Raw genomic sequence first — 24,538 nt, 5'->3', positions numbered from 1 at the left:
GGAAGATTGGGTGTTTTTTATCTTCAAAACAAGTAGGTATTTTGGGTTATTTTGGTTGTTTAACAATTAGGAAACATGGAGAAATCAGTTCAGTATTTTGCTTTCGATTTGTGTTGCATTTAGAGTAGGATAGGATTAGAAAATCGCACCGGAGAAGGGTAGGGTTTACTATTGCAAAACAGGGCAAACAGGGCAAAAAGTCATGAAAAAAGGGCAAAAAGCTTGCTTGCGATGCTTAAGAATGGTAAGTGAGTGATTGGGGGCATCAACACCATACCCGAGAAGGGGTATAAGTGCCAAAAGGCCAAGGAAACACTCATTTGCAACAGTTCAGTGTGAAAGAGAGAGAGAGAGAGAGAGAGAGAGAGAGAGCTTTTGGCCGATTCAATTCAATCGCACCAACGACGAGCCCGTTACTCCATCCATGTATATGAATCCCTTCTCTTGCTCCCTTAGGTTGGATCTGGAAGGTTATGCTTGGTATGATTGAGTGAAGCATAAGAAACGATCGAAATCGAGTTTCCATTGTTTACGTGCGCCGCTCTCGGCCCGTCCGAGTGGCCACTCCTAGGCCGAGTCCTAGAATCGGCCCTCGGCCACGTGTCGAATTCGGCTCATCCCACCAAAACCCTAATTGGCCCGTCCGAGTCTATAATTCAGCCACGTATCAAATTTCGTCTGAGTGACCACGCCCGAGTGACCACATCCGAGTGACTCCGTCCGAGTTCACCCTGTCCAAGTTTCCAGATTCGGCCCTCGGCCCATGCGCCTCGGCCCGTCCGAGTAACCCACTCGGACCTTGCAATTCAGACCAGTTGGGCCGAGTGTAGATTTTTACCAGATTTTCAGAAAATTGACCTTACCCGGCTAGGACTTAGCAGCTCAGACTATCAAAAGCCCGTAGGGCATGCATAACTTGATTCTGGTATGCGGAATAGGCAAAATCGTAGAGCACTGCGGTTTAGCAGCTAGAAGTCGGCAGTTGCAAGACTTAGAGGCTTAGACGCGACTCGATAAGCTGTAAGGCCTAATCGAACAAAAAACGAACGAGGTGACAACTTAGGGAAACCCTAAACCCTGACAAGACGGCTAGGAAGTTGTGACCAACAAGCCTATTCGGCCCAAAACAACGCGAGAGTGTGTAAGACGACTAGGAAGTGGTTGCTGCACTCACCTTGAATTTTTACACTTGAAGTACACTTAAGGAAACTAAAAGCTTGATTGAGCACAAGTGCACGAGGAAAGACACATTAAGTGGCCATAAATTGAGGATTGTATCAAATAACTGAAGGAACTCACCCAGATAAACCACTCAAGGAACCCACAACAGGAGAGAACCCAATACAGAGACAAACCATCAATGCTCAGAGGTAGAACCAAGCAAGGGACACCGATGAAGTGGATTTGATGAGCCTACTGAACCTAATCGATAGCTTGGTGGAGTACGACAACTTGACAATGGCAGAAGAAAGTTCAGACCACAGATACAACGACGAATTCAACTTAGGAGCCTTTCCAGATTCAGTTCAGTAGAGCTGGTCAGTAGTTACGATGCTCATGCTCGGTACGAGCACCGCGGGAGGACGATGGACGCTATCATTGCAGATCTAGAGGAGGAGAGAAATCTGGCCCGTAAGGCATTGCAAAGCATGGCTGAGTACAATAGGGATCAACAGGCGAGGAACCAAAGGCAAGGCATGGAGTTGCGAGAGGTGCAGTGGGTACTGAACTTGGTTGGTAGGAATCGAACGGGGACCATGAGAGGGCACTAGAAGGAGACTTAACGTTGAGTGAGCTTCTGATGAAGCGACTGCTCGATAACACGGCTGCAGAGCAAAGTGCCATGGCTCTAGTGACATTGCTGCTTGCAAGATTAGGGGCAAACCAAGGCTAAAAGAGCCAGGCTAAAACCCCTATTGTTGCTAAGCAACTCGATAAGTACCAACTCCATGATGATCCCTACAACTTTGTCGAGCAGTCCGAGCAAGTCTACGAAGCCAACGGCCTCAACGACTTGACTCAACGCTCGCAAGCATTTGGGATTTGCTTGGGCGACAAGGGTAGGACATGGTATACGAGCCTAGATAACGCAGAGCGAGCCAACTTCGATGGCCTCAAGGATCTCTTCATTAAGAGATTTGCCAAGCCCGGATACTTCGATAATCTACTCCTATGCTTGATGAACGTCAAGTAGAAAGAGAAGGAGGACATTCGTGATTACATGACCCATGTATGGAGTCTCTTCAAGAGAATCCCTACTAGAGAGCAACCGACTGAGAGAGCAGTGTCAGCTGTATTCATCAGCGGGATTCAGAACGAGGAGCTATACAAGGCTTTGGCAGGCAACTCGAGCTTGCAGCGGGACATGCTAGCCAGGGTCTTTGAGGAGGCCATCTGATTGGACGATCAGCTGAAGGAGCAGAGCTCCAGAAGCGCGAATGTAGAAGAGACCAATTCGCAAAGCTCAGAGAGGGCGTCAGCCTCGAGTGAGCGATCAGCACCATCAGCCAAGATAAGGAAAAAACCACCAAAACAAATCAAGACTTGGCTGATGTTAGAATGGAACTAGCCAACTTGCAAGATATGTTGAGATGAGCAACGCACCCATACATCCAATGCGTGTACTGTGGCAAAAACCACTTGCCAGCCGAGTGTCAAGACCCTAGGTCACGACCTTGCGCTAACTGCGGTAGGTTCGGTCATGATGTCGCACATTGTAGACTACCAAGGAGGCTTCCATACTCACAACCATATGACCAACCTTACCTAGTGAGCAGGCCGTAGCCATTCTTCAGAAGGGGAGCCCCATTGGCCCTTCCCGCGCCCAACGACATTAAGCTGGCCGTTCCTAGGATGGACATAAATCCTACATGTATTCCTAGGCCGCCTAGTCCTTGTAACCCACCCACTGAGTGACGCTTCTGTCCACTATGTGGAAGAACCAAACGAGGAGAAAGCTTACATATGCCCTTATGTTTCACATGACAATGAGGGCAACATTGTCCTCATGGACTATCCCCCAGTCCTGGTGATGGCATTGGGAAGAGGACGAGGTAAGGGCCTAGGAGGGCAAGCACAGGACCCAATCACTTGTTGGACCTGTGGCCACCCAGGTCATGTCTCGTCGCGCTGCCCTGAGAGGGAGCAACAAAACATAGATAAGGTTGAAAAAGGTGCGCTGAGTGCGGAATCACCCATCTTTTTGTCGACTGCCCAAGGAGAAAACTGTCACCTAGTTCAGCCAATGAGCCGTCTGTCCCATTGGGACTGTTCGGTGTTGAGGACCATGACAGGGAGGCCACACCTATCCCGTTGCGGGTCATGACCTATGCCCAAACGAAGCAGGCTGGCATCTCTCTACTAGGACCTAGCAATCTGGATGCAGCCTCGATAGGGAAGAAGAGCCGTAGACGGCGGAAGAGGAAGTCCGAAGCTAAAATCGCACTAAAGACGGAGAGTGTTACAACTCTGCCCATTGGAAAGAAGGTCTCCAATGCAGAAGCAGAGACATCAGCCCCTAAGACGGCCGAAAAGGGAAGCGCTAAGGTAGGGGAATACCCGCAACCGAAGCAACAATTAGAGGCCATAGAGAAGGTGAGAGAATGGGTGAAGGAAGCCCAAGAACACCTAAAGGATGCTGAGCCCATCATCGAGGATGGGATCGATGACCTTTCTAGCATAAGTACGCCAACCTTACTCCCACAACCAAAGTTAAGAGAGGCAATTGCACCACAAGCTGTACTGCTAAGGCCAAGCCTCAGCGCTGCTACAGGGCCATGGTTCAATCACGGCCATTGGCCAGAACAATCTAGGTTAGGAGAGAGACGGACACCCAATGATCTCCTGACCACGCTAGTGACTACTCCTGTAACACTTAGTCTGGGAGATCTGCTTAGGCAGCACCCCACCCTATGGCAAGACCTTAAGCAATGGGTTGAAGGCACACAAGAGCAGGTCATGACAGACCCTCATGACCACCAGGCAGAAACGCAAATACCGAGTTTGACGCTGCAATCTATGCCTAAGTCCTTGCACGTCAATGCCTTTTGGGAAGGCTCTGAGATGCATGCAGTCTTACTGGTCTTAGCTCTAGGCAATACAACGAGGAAGGGAATCGTAGACACGGGGGGCGGGGTTAGTGTGCTTAGTGACACAGTGCTTCAGACTTGGGGAAACCCACCCGTTGAGACTGCTAGGTTTAATGTCACACTAGCAAACGGTATGAGAGTTAAGCCATTCGGGGTACTTAAGAGTTGGCTAGTGAAGATCGTAGGTGTCCAGTTCTCCATTGACTTTATAGTCATGAAGGGAGTGGACTACGACATCCTATTAGGCCACCCTTGGATGCGCAATGCTAGGGTTATGGAAGATTGAGGCAACTGCTTAATCTTCCTTGGCAATAGGACGGACACCATGAGAGTAGAGATGGACACCTGGAAGACCTCATTCGTCGATTTAGATGCCATCTCTGCTATGCTCAAGGGTAATTCTCATGCCAAGAAGTCCTATGGGCCCTTGACCAAGTATATCCCATGCCCATAGGACAAGTGGGATTGGATGCATGTCCTTGATACAATCGACCTGCCATTCTCTGATCACGAAGCATACGAGCAAGCCATCAAAACAATCAGCAAGGCTGACAACACACCCTCCGTGCCAATCTGCATGATGACAGGAAGCCTTCAAAGGAAGCCGAAGCCCATCAACTCTCACGTTCCAACCAACAAAAGGGAACTCTAGGAGATACTGGAATATCTATCGGACAAGCTAGCTAGCAATCCAACTGCAAATCTCAAACCACTCTAGGATCTCTTAGATGAATCCAAGTGGCAATGGACCAGAGTGCATGACTTAAACCTCATGTATTACCGGGCCCTGGTGCCTGACCAACAATTAGGGATAGATCGAGTCCTAGGAGATGACAAGCAGTCAGATGAAGAAAATTCGAATTACGAATACGAAGACTGCTAGTCCTTTAGTGATGGAAGTGACAGTGAGATGGATACCGTGGAATACGACATTGAAGGACAAGAAATAGAGCAAATACGAGCGTACTCCAAGCCGCAGAGAAAGACTATCTTTCAGAGGGAGAGAGGAGTCATGAGCGTGGAATGTGACTGCGCCTGGTTGGAACACATAGGAGCCATAGACCTCGAGCAAGCGGGACTAGCCCAGCCAGGAATGACATCGGTGTTTAGAATTGAATCACCATCTGAACTGCACCCACCAGGAGAGACCACCTCTTCTAGTGAAGGAGGGGGATTTGACTCTGAATCAGAGGTAAGCTCGGACAGTGATCCAGAGATCCCTAGGCTACCCACAACTAAACACACCAAGGGGGACCTACCGGTCTACCTCAGACGCAGGCGATTGAGATAGAGAAAGGCAAAACAACCCATGGAGGATCGAATGGAAGAACAGCGGAAACCGCAAGACCTCCCTAAATGATTCACAAAATTCAAAAAGGGGGATAGGGTGGTAGTGCTGTTAGGTGCCAAACGTTAAGCACAAACAACCGAACCAATCGAGGGACTAGCCAGGGTCAAGGTGGTGGACCTAGCCCAAGAGGGGGAACCACCCCGACCAGTCTTCATTGTTGATGATTTGACTAATGAAGAAGAAACGAGTCTTGTCACTCTCTTGCGAGAGTACATAGACGTGTTTGCCTGGTCCTTAGGAGAGCTTAAGGGGGTAGACCCAAGTTTCGTGACCCACAACATACCCATGACGCCGGATGCAATACCGGTCAAGCAGCAACTGTACCCTATGAATTCTAAACATGCTCATGCTGTCAAGGAGGAGATTGATAAGCTAATTAGAGCAGGATTCATTTATGAAATTGAGCACATGGACTGGGTATCGTCCATAGTCATCATGATCAAGAAAAATGGAAAAATCCGAGTGTGCATCAATTACAAGAAGGTGAACGCTGCCACCAAGAGGGACAACTATCCGTTGCCATACACGAGGTATCTGGACGCTACTTTTGTGTCGCTAGCTCTGAGCTACGATCGCCTCAACTTAGGCCTATTGGATGAATCCTTCACAGCCAAGTTCAAATGATGCCTTGTTCTTGGGAAACGTTTGAATTCACATTTACAAAAGCCCCTATCTCCGCTGCTAAGTTTCTTAGCGGTGAGATCTCAAAAGAGAAAGCAATCAAACAACGCCTCATCATGTCGTATGATCAACAAACCACCTCTGCCATCACTGACCAAGAAGTGGCAGAGTTGTCAAAACTGGTTGAGACGAAATCCCAGTTCTTAAGGCATTGGTACAATCTTAGACTGCAATGGGAAGTTGAAGGATGTCGAGTAATGACCAACACCGAGCAGTGACACACTATCAAAATGGCAGAGTACGATCCCACATATGTCACGCCGACATCATATCGAGTGTTAACCATGCTGCGAGGTCGTCCTATAGAAGACCACATCAAGGGACACCCCCACCTCGACCGCCTGTTGATTGAAGAAGAGTTACACATCGCTAGCCAAGTCAACTCAGGCGACTTCCTAACTGATGTTCTTACATACATCACCCAATTGGGGATTAAACCCTTCGACCTGGACCGCGAAACCCATTTGGAATACAACCCCAATTTCTATACTTGGCTCCTTCACAAGTAGCCATCCATGCCGAAAGACCTATACCTTCTAACCCTCATTCTAGGAAGGATTCTTCTCAGACTAAAAGGGGAAGGGGTAAGGTGAATCAGATCAGAAGTAATAAAGCAAATCAAAGACATGAAGTACGTAGACATACATTGTGAAAAATGGATAGGATAGAAAAGAGGACACAAAAATTTTGAATTAAAAGGTAAAAAGTCAAAGTCTGAAAAGCGAACCTGCACTAGAATTTAATGAGTTCATTCAAAAGCATAAAGTTTTTTCTATTTTAGCGATTACTATGTCATAAGCACTAACAAAAATTACAGTTATGATAGGAACAAAAGATGTCGCAGTAGAACCGAGCCCACCGACTCCCCTTCACAGAGGAAGAAAGAACGTGATACAACATCAACCTAGAGAACCACGCCTAAATCAGCTGAAATTCCAAACTATCCACAATTTGGAAGAATTAGTGGCCAAGGAAGAGGTGGCCAGGAGCATCGTGGAAAGCTACAACCTTAAAAAGTACCTAGAAAGTTTCACACGAGAACATGAGCACACGAGCTGTGTGGAATTCCTCAGGACCCACAATCCCGACGGAGAGTGCGGCACTATCATAGTGGGGAGAGGAAAAAATGCTAAGCAGGTGCTGGTCCATCTAACCTCGGCCTTGGTGGAAAAGGCATTGGGCTTGAACCAAAGGTGGAAAAGAAACAAAAGAGGGACGTGTATGCCATGCTGGGGATGAGAAAGGAGGATGTGCTAACGAACGATGGCATCAGTATCCAAGACATTCCAAGTGTAGAGACCAGGCTACAGGCGAAGCTCCTACATGCGCTCTTCTCCAGCCCAGCGCTATAACATGCTGATACACCGAATTAGTGTACCAATCCTGGAAAATGTAGCGACCCAGACCCTGCACAAAGTCGACTGGAACGACTACATGTGCAAGACTATCGATCAGGCAGCCCGAGCGCTAGCCTTAGGAAGCCTACCAGCAGGAGGAGAATCACCGATGTTGAAGGCCACAGAAAGGAAAAGAGATTCCTCTAAAGCCTCATTCATCGCATACGGGGGCATTTTAACGGCGCTTATCTAGGAGGCCGTAAAGGAAGCAGAAGAGGGGGAGGGAGAAACACCCGACCGATCACCGCCCCATCAACACCAGGATAGGTCTAGCGATAGGACAGAGACAGAGGAAGAAGGGGAAGAGCAGAAGAGCAAAAAGCAGGTTAAGGAGACTAACAAAAACGCAACGAAGAAGAAACATGATGAAGGCCGTAGAAAGGAGAGGGAGGACTTGGAGAAAGAGAAACGACAATCCCTCAAGGAGGCAGAGGAGAGAGAAAGGAAGAAGAAGCAGGAAGAAGAAGAGACAACGGAACAAGTCAGGCAGGCCAAAAAGGCGTCCAAGCAAGAAGCCGAAAGGAGAAAAAAAGAAGAGCAGGAGGGAAAAGAAAAACTAGAGGAAGAATGCAAAAAGGCCGAGGAGGGAAGGAAAAGAAGAGTCGCAGAGGAGGACGAGGAGTTAAGAAGAAAAGAGGAGGAGGACCTGGCAAAAGCTACCCGCCGGTCCATTGAGCAGCAGTGCAGGGAAGATGACCCAAAAGCTTGGAATCAGCCCAGGGAAGAGAGGCCTAGCTCCAGCATGCAGGCCCCAGAACCCGCGCCCCCCGCATCTCCAGAAGGAAAAGGCAAAGCACCCCTGCATCCCATCCCCACCCTCATGGCGCCCCCCGCTGAACCCACTATGCCCACCCTTAGCATCCCCACCAGCTTGGAAGTGTCCAACCTGGTGGCCTGGATGCAATACTTCATCAGCAAGGAAATGGCCCAAGGGAAAAGCACGAAAATGATGACCACGAGACCAAAAAGGCCAGCTACAGATGCTGAATCAAGGCAGGATCAAAAGCGCCCATGCATGGAGGTCTCAACCACCCCCACCCGCACAACAATGACGCCACCAGCCGGTTACGACGAATACGTCGCTGAGCTACTCTCCCAACTGGAGAGGGCAAAGGAGGAGAAAAGGATGGCTGTGGCTGAGTTGATGGCAGAAAAAGAGTCAGTAGCAGCTTTCCAATTGGAAAAAACCCACATTATCGCCATGCAGCAATGCCAAATCTTCAAACTCAAGCAAGAGTTGAAAGCCAAAGAGAATAAGGAAGAAAGTTAGAAGCAACGGCTAGAGGACGAGAATCGGAAACTCGTGCAGGTGCAGCGGGAGTACAAGCTCCTCCTGATGCAATATAAGGAATTGGAGTCAAAGTATAAGGAAATGGAGTCAAAGACTGCCACCATTGAGCAGATCATGGAGGAGCTGAATGCCAAGGAAGAGGAAAGGAGCCAAGAGAGAAAGCAACAACGAAAGAAGATCGAGTCTATCGCCGATCAGCTACTTCTAGAGAAGACAGAACAAGACAACATGAGCAAAGAGCTCAGGGCCCAGGATCAGAAGCTCATAACCCTAGCTCAAAAGCAAGGGGAGAGCATGGAAGGAATGAGCAAAAGGGCCGAGGAATGGGGCTATGCAGAACGAGGCGCGGGTGAAGGCTCTAGCGCGGTGCCTCGCCTTGGTAGAGAAGGAAAAAATCTTGGCAAAAAGCAAAGCGGACGCCATCCAGACAGCCTTCACTGCCCAACAATAAGCTTTCCTCAATACGTTGCTGGATACAACTCAACCAGAGGGAACAGAGCCGTTGGAGGTGGTAAAGACAAAATTAAGCATCGCACGCAGAGCTCTACATGCGGGGTTGCGGATGCCATCCCAACCTATAGACGTAAGGCTGGGCCTAGAGGAGCAGTGGAAGTATCTACTATTGGCCAGCCTCACCTCCCAGGAGGCAGATGCCATCGGCTTTGAGAAAATAACACTACAAGAAAACTGGCAGGGGGAGGAATTCGAATTCAAAATTGACATGAACAGATTCAGAGAAGATGTAATCCCGCAGCACCCCTCGCCGCACGAACAAGATTAGCAAAAACATGATCTACCCCTGGACAGATAGGCCATCCTTAAAGAGCGGTGAAAAAAGCTGGTGGAAGAGGCTAGAAAATGGCTGCAAGCCAAGCCCGTCGTGCAGCCATCCACTCCCCTCCCACCATGCCCCAAAGACCTACCTATGCAATTCTGGCAAGACAAGATATACGAGGTGCCACACACGGTAAGGGGCTACGACTGCCAACCCCTCTAGAGGAGGCGAATATGTAATACCAACATGCTCACCTGGATGGCTTTTTGTAACACCCTAACCCACAAGCAGAATGACCCCACGTTTATGGCGTATCCCCGTAGGGTAGGTGTGGATTTTGTCGCCACCCTCCATGGGAGGCACAACTTTCTCCTCATCTACAATGCCAATGCCACTTCCTTTGAGAACGCTCTACTTTTTGATCTAGGAAGCCTGCCCACCTCCATGACGCGTTTTCTTGCTGAGTTCTCCTCCTGCCCAGATCCCGCATTCATAACCACCTGTAATTACCTTAGGCTCCTTAAACTCCTACTTAAGCAAGATCCGGCATCGTAAGAAAGCGGCTTGCCTCCCCTCTTTTTTGATCCTAATGCTATCGATAGTTGCGCTATGACCCGCTTAATGATGCGGGCTAACCTTCTACCTTCATTTTGCCTAATGCTCCTAGAGGATATGAGCAACGGCCAATTCACTAGGTGCAATCACCCCTTCCTATCCACCACCTCTCTCCATGTCCGCATGAACTTGAAAGGCTACATATGCATAGCCATCAATTTTTACGCAAATCCATCCATCCACCCTCCCCCCCTCATTCCGACGATGAGAGCTAGCCTTGGTTGTCGTGCTCCTCATGAAATCCTATCCTGAAATGTATCAAAAAAAATAAACGCACGATTAGTGCACCTAGGGGTCCTTAAGTTAGGCGTGTCCAGTGACCTTGGTCGGCTGGCTCCACTCCTAACCCCCAAGCCCTTTTTACTTCCCCATGTCATGCTTAGGGCACATCAATGGCAGGACACACCTAGGGAGGTAACACTCACCTCTGGTTTGACCTGTCACCCTAAGCCACTGGCACCACCCCCTTGGCACAAATGGGGTCCTCAAGTATGGAACATCACCCGCGTTAGACCCACTTTCCCATTTCACTAGCACGAGCACATTCCACCAACACGCTGAGGACAACACCCTCCTAGATAGCGCACCGCACCTTCTTCTTCAGGTACACCACAAATGCCCAACCACCAACTTTGGAGGCCCTCATCCACTCATGCAATCCACTGAGCTGCTCCCACGACCATCGTTCTTGAGCTTCCACAAACACCTGAGTCTACATGTGGCCCGTACCCTTACACCCATGCCAAAAGTGCCATGGGACTGGCACCCATCTAGGAGGGGGGTAATGTTAATCCTAAGTCAAGATGGCGAAAGATGGAGGAAAAGCAAAGGAAGATGAAAAAAGAGCGATGACACGCAAGCGGCCCCTAAAGATGGACCGAGGCAAAAAGCACAACCATAAAAGAAAAGGTGCCTCAAAAAACTCAAAAAATCTTTGTAAAAGAGCGCATGCTCCCTCTTGTGCCCATTGTAAAATATTAGACGGGTGTAGGCTAGAGGCACGGGGCTAAAAGAGGAAAATGGAAAAAGGACCTTGCCACAATGGCTGGTCATGTAAAAAAGGGATGGGTGCCCATGGGATTTTAGGGTTTGTATATATAAAGTTCAAAAAGTGAGTAAGAGATCATTCTTTGGTGTGTGGCAAAAGGAGTCTTCTTCTTCTTCTCTTCTTCTCTCCTTCTCACCTTCTTGCTTGTGTGTGCTCTTGAGAGAGGGAGTGTGAGAGTGTGAGGGAGTGGGTGTGTGAGAGAGTGAGGGATCAAAGGGTAAAGCTCTTCACCATCTCCTCCTCTTCTTCTTCTCTTCCCTTCTCTCTTCTCGCACGCGCGGCTATGGAGGATGGAGCTTGGAGGTGGAGGAGATTTGAGGATGCTTGAGCTAGTATCTAGGATCGTGGAGCTACTAGTGTGTGGAAGGGAGGAGGCAACTCATATCGGCACTAAGGTAAGCTCAGTACACTCGTAGGATCGGCAAGCTAGGTGAGAGATAGCCATTAGAGCTCGCTTGGAATGCTTGAAACAATAAGCGGTCCGTGGGTCTTGGTAGTTGAGCGAAAGCTCCCACAATAGATCACATCATATAATTTTGAGAAACTTATGGGCATGCTATCCGGTGCCACCTTTTTAGTAATCAAAAAATGGGAATTGAGAGATTCTCAAACTCACTAATATTGTGTACCCAATAGACCTTGGAGCAGCTCACTGCTCTTGTTGCTCAACTAGCGATCGCTTCATCCCAAGAGAAGACCAATGACTCTAGGCATGAGTTTAGACGTCCTCCACATCAGGAACCGTTGCATGGTCCACATGGTATACTTGGCGCTAAAGGAATTTCCCCTTCTACCTATGAGATCGGGAAACCCTCTCATATGCATGATGAGCCCCTATTGAATTCCCCCGTCCACCATGCAGGCAACATCCATTTGAGGCCTTCTCCTACCTTGGGTCAGATTTCCCCTACTCTACCTAGGAGCCCCCATGCACCCCACATGAATCAGCCCCATTAAGGACAATATGGTACAAATGGTCAGCCTAGCAATCATGGACAACATGGTTATAATGGACAACATGGTCTTAATGCACCACAAGGGATGTATGGACAACAAGGCATGTATGGCCACCGCAGGTTGCATGGACAACGAGGATTTCATGGCCAGCATGGCCCCTATGATCTGTGTGACAAGGTCATCCTAACGACGTACAATGGGCAATCCCACTCACCATCTCACTTGGAGGAATGGACGTCCAAGTTGGAGTCCTACTTTAATATCTACCCCCTCACTAACAATTAGAAAATACTTTTTGCTTCTCTCCACTTGGAAGGGTTTGCCCACACATGGTGGCGCTATGTCAACCGAGAGAATCGATAGTTCATGGATTGGGAAGATTTTAAAATGCATATGGTCCAAGTCTTTGTGTCCCCTGTGGAAAAAGAATGGTTGGCAAGACGATGGTGCACTCTTGACCAATGTAACCTCCCTGTATGTGGAGAGTATTAGCAACGATACCAAATTGCACAAGTATATATATGGGTTGGAACCAAGTCTAGGAACCAAGTCTATCGGCCGATGTCATGGCCCAAAAACCTACCACACTATTTGATGCAATCGAATTGGTTGAGAGATATGCAAGAAAGTACCGTAATAAGAATGAGCATTTTCAGCAAGTTGTTGGATATCCCAGCATTTCTTCACATTTAGCCCCATACGGAGATGGTTTTCGAGGCACTTCTATGCCTAATAATAGCCCCAAAGTACCAATTTATCCCACCTTCTATCCTGAAAGAAAAATGGGCACTTTTGGGCCAACATTGGGCTCTAATGCTGAAAATAAGTATGCTAAAAATAAGCAGTCCACTGCATCACCGTACTAAGGATCTAGTAACCAACGGTTCTTTCCCCCAAATGTTGTGAAGGAACGAAAGAAAAAGGGCCTATGCTTTAAGTGTGGAGAAAAGTACACTTTTGGTCATGTGCTTCCAAATGTCCGTACAAGATAGCTAAGGTCAAAGTTCATAGCATGTATGTCATGGAAGATTGGCACACTAAGGAGGATGACCGCCCCATTGACTAGGCTAAGCCTACAGAGGATGTTGAATACGAGCAGTCTATGACCTTGAGGATGGGTTTCCCTTAACCCGGGTGGTGCTCCATCACAGGTACTTGATTTGACATCCCACCCACCTCCCACTTCCCTTTACTCGATCTCCTTGGATGCTTGGACAGGTTCCCGCAGTCCCGGTACCCTTTGCATCCAAGGCAGTATTAATGGGAAGCATGTGTTTATCCTTATGGATAGTGGAAGCACTCACAGTTTTGTCAATAAATCAACCATTGATCGGTTGAAATGCACCCCTATGGCATTACACCACCCCTTGAAGGTCCAAGTAGCAAATGGAGAAGAAGAAATCAGCACACATGTATGTCCTACAGTTCCCTTATGCTTGGCTGAAAATTATGTGGCACTGGTTGACCTAATTGCCCTAGATATGGGCCCCATTGACATTGTCTTGGGCTGTGATTGGTTGAAACAATTGGGGAAGATTGTGATGGACTTATCTCATTTTTACATGGAGTTTATGATGCATGGATAGCTTATCCACCTAGAGGGAGTTCAAGATCATGTTGATTTTTAGCTCATTACAGCAAAGCAACTCAAGTGAGAGTTTAAGAAATGCTCATAGATCTTTGTTTTACATTTAAATCAGGACAATTTTGATCAGCCCTAGTATCTCATGATTCAGCCTTGCAGACTTTACTTGAGGAATACAATGACCTATTTTAGATGCCTACATCCCTCCCTCCTAAGAGACAAGTGGACCACCCACTTGACCTAGAGCCCCATTCCAGGTCAAAACGGCCTTCAGGATAGATCGTGGACTCTATCATTTTCTAGTGATGCCTTTTGGGTTGACTAATGCCCCTGTCACCTTTCAGATCCCGATGAACAAAATCCTACAACCTTTTTGTTCAAGTTTGTGCTTGTTTTCTTTGACGACATCCTCATTTACAATAGTGTTCCATGAGGACAAAATGCATAAGCAACCTAAGAAAGTTGTTGAGATACATAGGGTTATCTTTCAAAGGGATCCCCCTACTCTTGCATAGCCAGCTAGACAACATGCACCAACAGCCAAACCTCATGGCTAGGATGTTAGAAATGATGTTGGATAGGTAGCACAATGTGCATTGAGGTGTTCTACTAGAGATAGAAAACCTCTTGACCACTATGAACCCTCCATAAATTATATATTGGTTATAGATATAGGAGAGCCTCTCGCCTATGACGAGTCTATGCATAGGGGTGACAATCACTCCTAGGAGAGAGCTATTCAATCTGATATTGACTCATTGCATAAGAATTGTACATGGGATTTGGTTTACTTGCCTATTGGCAAGAGGGATTTTCCTTGCAAGTGGGTATACAAGTTGAAAAGTACCCCTGGATACCCCAAGACAACATACAAGGCGAGATTGGTAGCAAAGGGTTTTAAGCAAGAGCATGGTGTTAACTTTGATGAGGTCTTCTCTCCTATAGTTAAGATGATCACCCTACACAGTCTTGGCTTTGACTGCACAGCTTGACTTGGACTTGTATCAATTGGATGTCAAGATGACTTTCTTACATAGGGACTTGCATGATGAGATATACATGGAGCAACCTAAGGGCTTTGCAAAGCCTCGCAGGGAACATCTAGTGTATAGATTGAGAAATATTCTTTAAGGCTTGAAGCAAGAACCTAGGGAATGGCACCACAAATTTGATGCATTCATCCAGTCACATTGCTACATCCATAGTGCTATGGATTCATGCTTGTACACGAAGAAAGCCCATAATGGATCATTATTGATTTTGGTACTCTATGTGGATGACATGCTTTTAGCAGGGAAAGCTCGTGATGAGCTAGATGCTCTTAAGGCTCATCTCAAGAAGAGCTTTGAGATGAAAGATTTGGGACAAGCCTCTCATATACTTGGTATGCTCATTATGCATGATAGGTCTCAAGGACTACTCTATCTTTTATAGAAGAAAGAGTATATCCATAAAGTCCTTGAGTGCTTCCTTATGCAAGGTGTGAAGCCTATTGGTTATCCATTGCCTTCTCATGTGAAGATTCCCTATGCATCCATAGTGGAAAGTCTTATGTATGCCATGATAGCCACCTGTCCAGATATTGCATTTGCAGTTGGTGTTGTGGCATGTTATATGGCTACACTTGGAAAACGAAATTGGGATGCCATGAAGGGTATCATGACATACCTAAAGGGCACTACTGATATATGTGCATGTGTTATGGTAGCTAGGATACAAGAGTCATGGGATATACAGACTCTAACTATGCAGGACATGTAGATAGTAGAAAGTCTAGTTCTGTCCATGTGTTCACTTTTGTTGGTGTTATTTCATGAATGTCTACGGTGCAAAAATGCACGGCTCTTTCTACTACTACACAGGTCGAGTATGTTGCAGCTGCTAAGGCTTGTAAGGAGGCCATTTGGTTGGGCCGTTTGGTTGCTAACCTTGGTATGATAGATGCTATCCCTACACTACATTTGGATTTTATGAGTGCTATCCAGTTAGCCAAGAATCTAGTCTTTCATGCAAAGATAAAACACATTGAGATGAGGTATCACTTCATTCATGAGGTCATTGAGAGTACATGTCTGTTGACCTTGACAAGATCTCAACTGACTAGATTCCTGTAGACTTGCTCAAGAAAAGCCTCTCTACATAGCACTTTTTACCTTCCTTAGGAGGTTGATGGGTGTTGGATGATATGACATCTTTCCTCATCCTATTGTATCTATATATATGTCGTACTGTCTTTTTTTTTTCCTTAAGGTAGATTCACCTTTAAATGGGAGGTTGTTGGGGGTAAAGGCGCTTCTACCTAGCCACCCATGTATTATTACAATGGCAGTACCCATGCCTGCACATTGCAAGTGGTGGGAACCTATCATTGTCACTTCATTCTTTATTCTTTTAGTGACATTTTAATAAAGGGAAGGGAAGGTCACACATTGTGACTATTGGAGTTCCCACAGCATGCGTCTCTCTCTTTTACTCTTGCTCCTTCCACCTTAGCTCTTGCTCTCACTCGTGTTTCCACTTCAAGACTCACCTCCCTCAAATAGAATGGTTTTCCATTGTCATGACCATGTTCATTCCTACTAGCATAATGCTTATATCCATGAAATGGTTGATCATCATCATAATATTCACTATGGGATTGCTAATCATTATAGAAGTACTAAACAACATGCTCTCCCATGTTTACTAGCATAATACTAATCATATCCGTGACCATGATCATATATATATTGCTTCCCATTCATGTATGACTGTCCATTTGTATGCATATCAAAAGAGTTGAAACCATTCCCAAGTCCTTGTGGTTGTCCCACGTGATACTCATATATGGAAGAGTGTCCAAAATGACTACAAGGGTGTCCTTTCTTTTGAGGATGATCATAAGCATAATGATTGTCAAGTTGCTATAGCCCATGGTATTCATGATAAGTATGTGGTCATTGTGAGAAATGCGGGATCTAGAGCATGGCAAAACTGGAAGCTATGGAGGATGAAATGAGAAGTGTGGACTCATGATGGAGAAGACGAAGACACTGTTTGTTACACAAGTGAATTAGGTTCCAAGATTGAGACTTGGACTCATAAACACAATCTTGTGTATGTGAACAATGACATTGACACTTCACTAAAAATAAAAGAGTACTATCATTGCATTAAGAAAGGAAGCAAGTACAATGCTTTATAGGAAAGTAGGAACTGCAGTAGGCACCATTGTGCATATGGGATAAGTTAGCTTGCATATCCTTGACCCTGAGGCTACATACAAAGAGGCTGTTTAGTGAGTGTGATTGCTGATTCTCAACACCCCTTCTCAATCACAACTAGAAAGGCACAAAGTGTGTAGAGGCTGTAATGAGAACCACCTGCAAAGTGCGAGCACACCACAAACATGGTAGACACCAGAGGCTGTTGCAAAAAAGGCTAAGTGTGGGCACCAAAACATGATGGACATCCAGAGGCTGTAACAGGGGCCTCACAAAGTGTACAGGGACTGTAATGCCAAGTTACATAAGGAGTTTACAAAGCTTATGGTAGGAAGCATTAGGGCAAGGAAGTACAAGGCTTTTAAAACAGTCTATCAGAATTATGAGAGTACAAGGACTGATGAGTCTTGTCCTTCCGATCCTGGTGGTCTTCATCTTCATCTTCTTCTTCCTTTGCTCCATTTTCTTATTCTTCTTTGACTGCGACTAGATAGGCCTTTTGGGATCTCTTTCTTACGTGGTAGAACTTCTTGGTGTGTCCGGTCCTTTTGCAGAAGTCACAAAAGAGCTGATCCTTCTTGCCTTTGTACCTATTGCCAACATATAATGCATGCTCATCTCTAGAGGTACTTGGTTCTTCCTTAGTTTTTAGCTTCTTTTCCTCTTCTAACAGTGATGCCTGGATATCAACAAGTTCAGGATTTGGCATGTTGATTAAAGTTGTTGATACATTATTATATTCAGGAGGCAAACTCTTAAGTAGAACACCGATGCAAACATCTTCATCCATTTTAATGTTGATTCTTGCAAGTTGGGTTAGGAGTCCTTCCATGTAATTAAGATGTGTGGCAAGTGATGTGCTGGACTTCATTTCAAGTCTGAAGAACTCAATCAGGAGACCATACTTTGATGATTTAGATTGTGCACCGAACAGGATGCCAAGTCTTTTCCATGTATCCTGTGAGGTCTCACAGTTATCCACATGGTGGATATAACTGTCATCTAGCTCTAGTTTGATAATGGACTGGGCTCTGTCATCATTCTTTTGCCAAGTAGTTGCAAGGTCCGCGTCCCGAGGTTTCTTCTCTTTGCCATTTGTGATGGCCCAGAGACCCTTTTTCATCAAGATGAGCTTGATGCGGGTTTGCCAGGTGTGAAAACCGACTCCTTTGAATCGAGCATTTGGAGAGTCTTTTCCCATGTTAGACTTACGGGAACAGTAGCAAATCAACTTCAGACTTATTTGATTTGAGCAGCAGAAGAGTTGGTTGAGAGACACAAGTGCTAAAAAACACTAACTGAGTGTCAATGAATATCAAATCTGCAAAGTCCTTTACTCTTTTTAAATCCAACTGTAATCTTCCCCTTCTTGATTTGATGCTGATACCTTGAAATCTGAGTGACAGTACTTTAATGAACTTCAGAGAGTATTGCTCAGTGATTAAAATCACTGTTGATAACTTCAGTGAGAGAAATAGTGAAAAATGTCAGAATTTTGAAGCTTTGGCTATGGCTTTTGCATTAGGGTTTCTGGGGGCAGCCTGGTTTTTTGCTGATTGCAGGAGCTACAGTGGATCATTTTCTAAACTTTTTTTATCAAAATGAAGCTTGAATGATGGGCTATCAATGCCCTATCATGGTCGTCAACATCGCGACCTGTAGCAATGGCGGCGGCAGCTCGAACGTTAGCAGGTGCAATTCTGACAGATTTCCGCAATGCTGGGGTTAGGGCGCAGTAATGTCGTTGATTCTCGTGCCAGGATGAAGCGCCTTGAGTAGAGGAACAACTCCCTAGAAGAAATCGTGGGCTGAAATGGCCTGGTTGAGGAGTTATTGAAGCTCTAAGTAAGGTAGGTCATGTCTGGCTATAGCAGACACAGAGCAGAGATTGAGGATTTTCACAATGCTGAGCTCCAGATGGTCCAATGTCCTAGATTGATGTGATACAGGAAAGCTTTGTGAGTTGGGGAATACTTTTCCAGAAGGAAGCTCCAAGAGATTTGACCTGTGGAGTGAGATATAAGCAGCTCAATCTGACAGGGTGCTGCTGGCTATGGCTGCCATGGAAGCTTCAGTGAGAGTAGAGTTGGGAGATGAAGTCATGAGCTGACATTGAGCTAGACTGAGGTTGAGAGGAATCAAGAGAGGCTAGAGAAGCAATGCCATGCCCAACTGGGCTCTGATACCATGTGAGAAATGCGGGATCTAGAGCATGGCAAAACCGGAAGCTATGGAGGATGAAATGAGAAGTGTGGACTCATGATGGAGAAGACAAAGACATTGTTTGTTACACAAGTGAATTAGGTTCCAAGATTGACACTTGGACTCATAAACACAATCTTGTGTATGTGGACAATGACATTGACACTTCACTGAAAAGAAAAGAGTACTATCATTGCATTAAGAAAGGAAGCAAGTACAATGCTTTATAGGAAAGTAGGAACTGCAGTAGGCACCATTGTGCATATGGGATAAGTTAGCCTGCATATCCTTGACCCTGAGGCTACATACAAAGAGGCTGTTTAGTGAGTGTGATTGCTGATTCTCAACAGTCATGACATAAAAGATTTCTTCTCATAAGAGAGTGATTGTCTATATTCACTGATGTAGAAATTTAGCAATGATTGTAGTAAATCTTATTGAGCTACTATATCACCCATAACAATCAATGCAACCAACATATGCTTGTCTTGTACATGCTCTAAACTCTTTTGCAAAACAACATTACCATAAAGATTTATGAGAGCTGCTAAAATGCATAGTTGTACCATGATTCATATGAGACATCGAGTGTTAGGTAAGTGCTTATTCTATTTGGACTACATCAACCATTTCAACTACCATCATGGTTTCATCAAAATCCATTAGTATATATGCCAACACATCAATCGTGACAACCATATGAGCAACTAAAAGTTGTTGAATTCCATTTCTTGTATGGTGCCCATAATATTTCCCTATGGCACATGATAAGGAGAAAAACCAAGTAATGCTCTTGCTGAGGCATTTGTTGCATCATAGTCCACTGTTGTTGAAAATTCTACTACTGCTATTTCTTGGAATGCTACCCAAAAGCAATTGCTACTACTACTGTTGTTGTTGTTATTGGTGTTGTTGTTGAAATAAATTGGAAGATTTACTTCGTTATATAGCTACGTTTGTAGTCATTCTAGAGCTCAAATAGTTTCATGTGCTATCTGTTCATCCTATATTTAGGGGTGCAAATCTAGGTCTTCCCGTAAGTTTTGGCCAAAAACCTTGGCAACACCTTCCACATAAAAGTCTTCAGCAATTTAACCAATTATTCTATTGAAGTATCAACTACATGCTCTTTAAGCTAGCTCTTACTCTTTATTGAGCCTGAATGATCAATGATTAAAAATCACGATGGTATCAATCAAATGTGATCATTAGTCTCCTGCTATATCTCCAAGCGACAAGATATCCAAAGGGATAATAATGATGCATAGAAATGGTTAGAGTATTACTAACACTAGATCATACATGTTTGATTAGCTACCAAATCTCATTATAGGGTCCTAGGTCAAATGGACGAGACCATAGACTCAAGGTCCAATGGTTTTCTACAAACATATAGTTATTTCACATAATGATTATTTTTGTAATAACTAGACCATGAGGTTGTGGTCTCTCAACTGCTTCAAAAACAATAGGTCGTTTCCCCATGATTTAGATCTCAAGACATATAGTTTGATGCATTGTCTACTGGATCTATGCAGGCCACTAATGTAAATTCATCCAATCATTCAAGTCATACAAAGCTACCATCATAGCATCTTGACAGAGATTGTTGGCCACAAAGCTTTGAAAGGTCAATGAACCTTTAGTCCTAGTTTCCAAAAGTCAATTCAACCATTGAGTGTTGCAAAGGAGCAACAATGAAAGCTTCAATCATGAATGGATTGGAACTCTATTCTGACATTCAACCACAATGATATATTTGTCAATATAATGGCTAAAGTGTCATCATAATCTTGCGAGTAGATTTATTGGTCCATGCTACTATTGGTGTTTCTAGCAATATTATCGGTCCAAACTCTATTCCAGCTCAAATGATTGATCATATATTAGAACACTATTGATGCATTCGATCCTTTGTTGCATATGTTTGACAATTTTCTTGGAAACAAGCAACTTGGCACTGACTCTAGCATTGATAATCTTTCTCTCAATAAATCTTCTTCCAAACCTTGCAAGCCTTTATACATTTGCAAATGCCACAACTACCATAATTACTCATGTTGCTAAAACTACCATATAAACCACATCCAAAATCACACCTACCAAGCAACTTCAATTACCCTATTGTATAGTGAAAACTCTATCACTTGATGCACACTCTAAAAACACTTTTTCTCTTTGTATTGAGCTTCTGTCATAGAGCTTTTTTTGAAACCATGCACCTTAAAATAATCAATATGTCAATGCTATTTTCAACTGTTAAAATCCACACTACTAACATACACCACAAAATTGCTGACTACAACAACTAGGAAGTAGTAAATTACACCTTATGAATTGCACACACAACTGATCTGGGCAATCAACTCAACATTTTGTCATAAGTTCTAGGACGTTCTTACTCAACAATTGCAACAAGTGCATCCATGACTAATAGTTTTTTACCCTCAATCAAATAAGGCTCTGAATGATCTAAGTGCCAAATTCTAACTCCATTACATCTTGTAAAAAAAAACATCATTTTCACTCTTTGCCATTGTTCTAGAAGGCTTGGAAGAGATTCTTTTGCCTTTCTTATTCTTAGCCTTCTTTGGTTTCAGTCATCATTTCTTTTCTTTCATATCAATCCATGTGTAATCACTAGGAATTAACAACGAAAGCTTGTCTAGAACAAGTCTATTCACATTACTTGCTCTAGGGAATGGATTAATAAAATCAATGCCAAGAGTAGGTTTGAATATGAAGCTCTACAAAAATCAAAACAGATACAAGCACTTTACAATTACTGAACTCCTAGATTTGCATTGTTGTAAGCTTCCTGATTTATACAATGTTTCGAATGACTATTCAAATGGCAGCTTGATCTACATTATTAAGTGAGATAATTCGTGCATTGAATGCTCCATAGATTCATATTTTTTGTATCTCGTACCTGTCATCCTATTGTTTGGACTAGAATTTGCAAATCTTATCAAATATGGAGCTATAGTTAGGAATACGGCCTATAAGTCTAGAACTTTTAGAGAAAACATAGAGATTTAGATAAGAAGAAAGACATCTTATTTTCTACTTTTGAGATTGGCCACTATCTAAGCCTTCCAATATTAAAGTATCCTGTCTTCTCTGATTCTTTGAATAGTTGCCTTGCGGATCAAAGGAACTTGTTTCCCAACATCTTTGGCTCTATAGCTCCAGCATTCTTCCTTACATGGCCTCTTCCTCTCTCAATGCCATGGATTGTCATGTTAGTACTGACACAAGTATATATATATATATATATCTACAAGCTATGGGGCCATTAAGACAAAGCTTGAATTAGACATCCTTTAGAATTAGATTAGAACCAGTGAGACATTCACAAGTAAGATTCCTCTTTCACCATGCTTGTGGTCATGTTAGAATTTTCAAAAGAGGGTGGAAGGGAGATTTAGCCTTTGAGCTTTCAAAAATTCAAAGGTGAGGGAGTTAGAATAGAGAATCTTACACTCCATTAAAATGCTGGGTAGGAGCACTCAAGCTTCCATCACACTTTGGCCATTTTTTTGTAACATAAGGTGGTGTCAAGGAGCACAATTCATAAGCCTGGCAATGCAATTAATGATGCACTCTATCCCATGCCACTTTAAAAGAGGATGAGGAGGACTCATCATTCGATCAAAGAGAGGAGAAGGCGCACTGAAAAGGTTAGACATGGACATTTACCAACCTACATAACTGAGATCTTTACTGTCTTCAACTCTTCTCCTGCATTCTTTGTGTATTGAGCGATGAATAACCCTATGTGTGGTCAAATAAAGCTTACTAGGGTTAGTAGTAGACCTTAAAAGCTTCTCAAGATAAAATCTTACTCTGTCAAAGTTGTGGTGAGCTATTGTTTGAACCTTCAAAGTTATGGTAGGTTACGAGTAGTAAACATTGCTAATTTGGTGCTCCATTTGCCCTTAAGGTACATGGGTTCAAGCTTTAAGGCTTTGCAAAAGAGATAAGATCATTGGAAAGAGTTAGGAGAAGAGATTTGCATGGAAGCTCTCATAAAGAAGCTTGGAAAGAGGAAAAAGAAGCTTGCTTCAAAAAGTAACCTTAGTTGAAATCTTCCAAACCCTATTTAGACTCAAGTTAAGTCTAAGAACCTTCAAAAGTGTTGGGGGTAAAGGGGCCTCCGCCGTGCCGCCCCGTGTATTACTACACTGACAGTACCCGCCACTGCACACTGCAGGTGGCGGGCGCCCGTCACGTCACTTTATTCTTTATTCTTTTAGTGACAATTTGAATAAAGGAAGGCCCGGTCACACATTGTGACTGTTGGAGTTCCCATTTCTTGTCTCTCTCTTTCTTGCTCTTGCTCTCCCGCCATAGCTCGCGTGCAAGCTTCGATCCTTCTCACCTTTCAACTGGTATCAGAGCTTGGCATTCTCTTGCTCGAGCTCGACTCAGTGCTTCCCGACCTTCGCATCGACTCGCTTCACGCATTGGGTCTCCATCCCGGCAACCATAGCCGACCTCTTGAGCTCCCGACTCTCCCCGGTTTCCCGAGCTCCATCCTGGCCTTCTTGAGCTTCATCAGGCCCTTGCCCTTGAGGTATTGCTTCAGCATTTGCAGGCATTTGAGTGTATTCTCAGATTGAAACAGGGCAGGAATAAAGGGCAGCCACTCTACTTGAGCTCCATAGCTCATATCTTCCCTCCCCTTTGCATTGGGCCTTCATGGCTTGGTATGTGCCTACCTTGGGCCATCATTGAGCCCCCCATTACCCTCTTTTCAGCCCATGTGGAGCAACAGCAAGTTCAGCACCAACAGGGCAGATTGCATCATTTTTTCCAGGCTGTGAGCACTCATCTACTTTAGCTCCACACTTGGCCATTGCTTCTTGCTCTCTACCTTGATCAAGAGGGCTATAGACTTCATGTTTGATGTCATTCAAGCTTTGGGTATTGGTCTTGATCTTTCGGGGCTGATTTCTTCAGATTTGGGACTGTCATAAACTGTCATAACAGGCTGAAAACAGGGCAGCACCATTGGCATTATCATTTGTTGCTTATACTCCATTCCGGTTGTGCTATTTGATGCCCGTATGCGGTCTACATGATGCCTAGTGCCTTGGGAATGTATGCACATGATTATGCCATGATTTTGGCTTGAAATATTGGCTGATTTGGGACTGTTATTTACTGTTATACAGTGCTGGAAACAGGGCAGCCACACTTGGCATTGGCATTTAATGCTTATACTCTACTCCGGTTACCTTGTTTGATGCCCGTATGCGGTCTACTTCCTACCCGGATGTATTGGGGATGTATGCATTTGGTTTGACCATGATTTTGGCTTGAATTTGGGGCTGAAATCT

The sequence above is a fragment of the Lygodium microphyllum genome, chromosome 18 (assembly GCF_053477565.2).
Source record: "Lygodium microphyllum isolate KBCC chromosome 18, Lygodium_microphyllum_v1.1.10, whole genome shotgun sequence".
NCBI lineage: Eukaryota > Viridiplantae > Streptophyta > Polypodiopsida > Schizaeales > Lygodiaceae > Lygodium > Lygodium microphyllum.
This window is presented reverse-complemented; position numbering follows the sequence as displayed.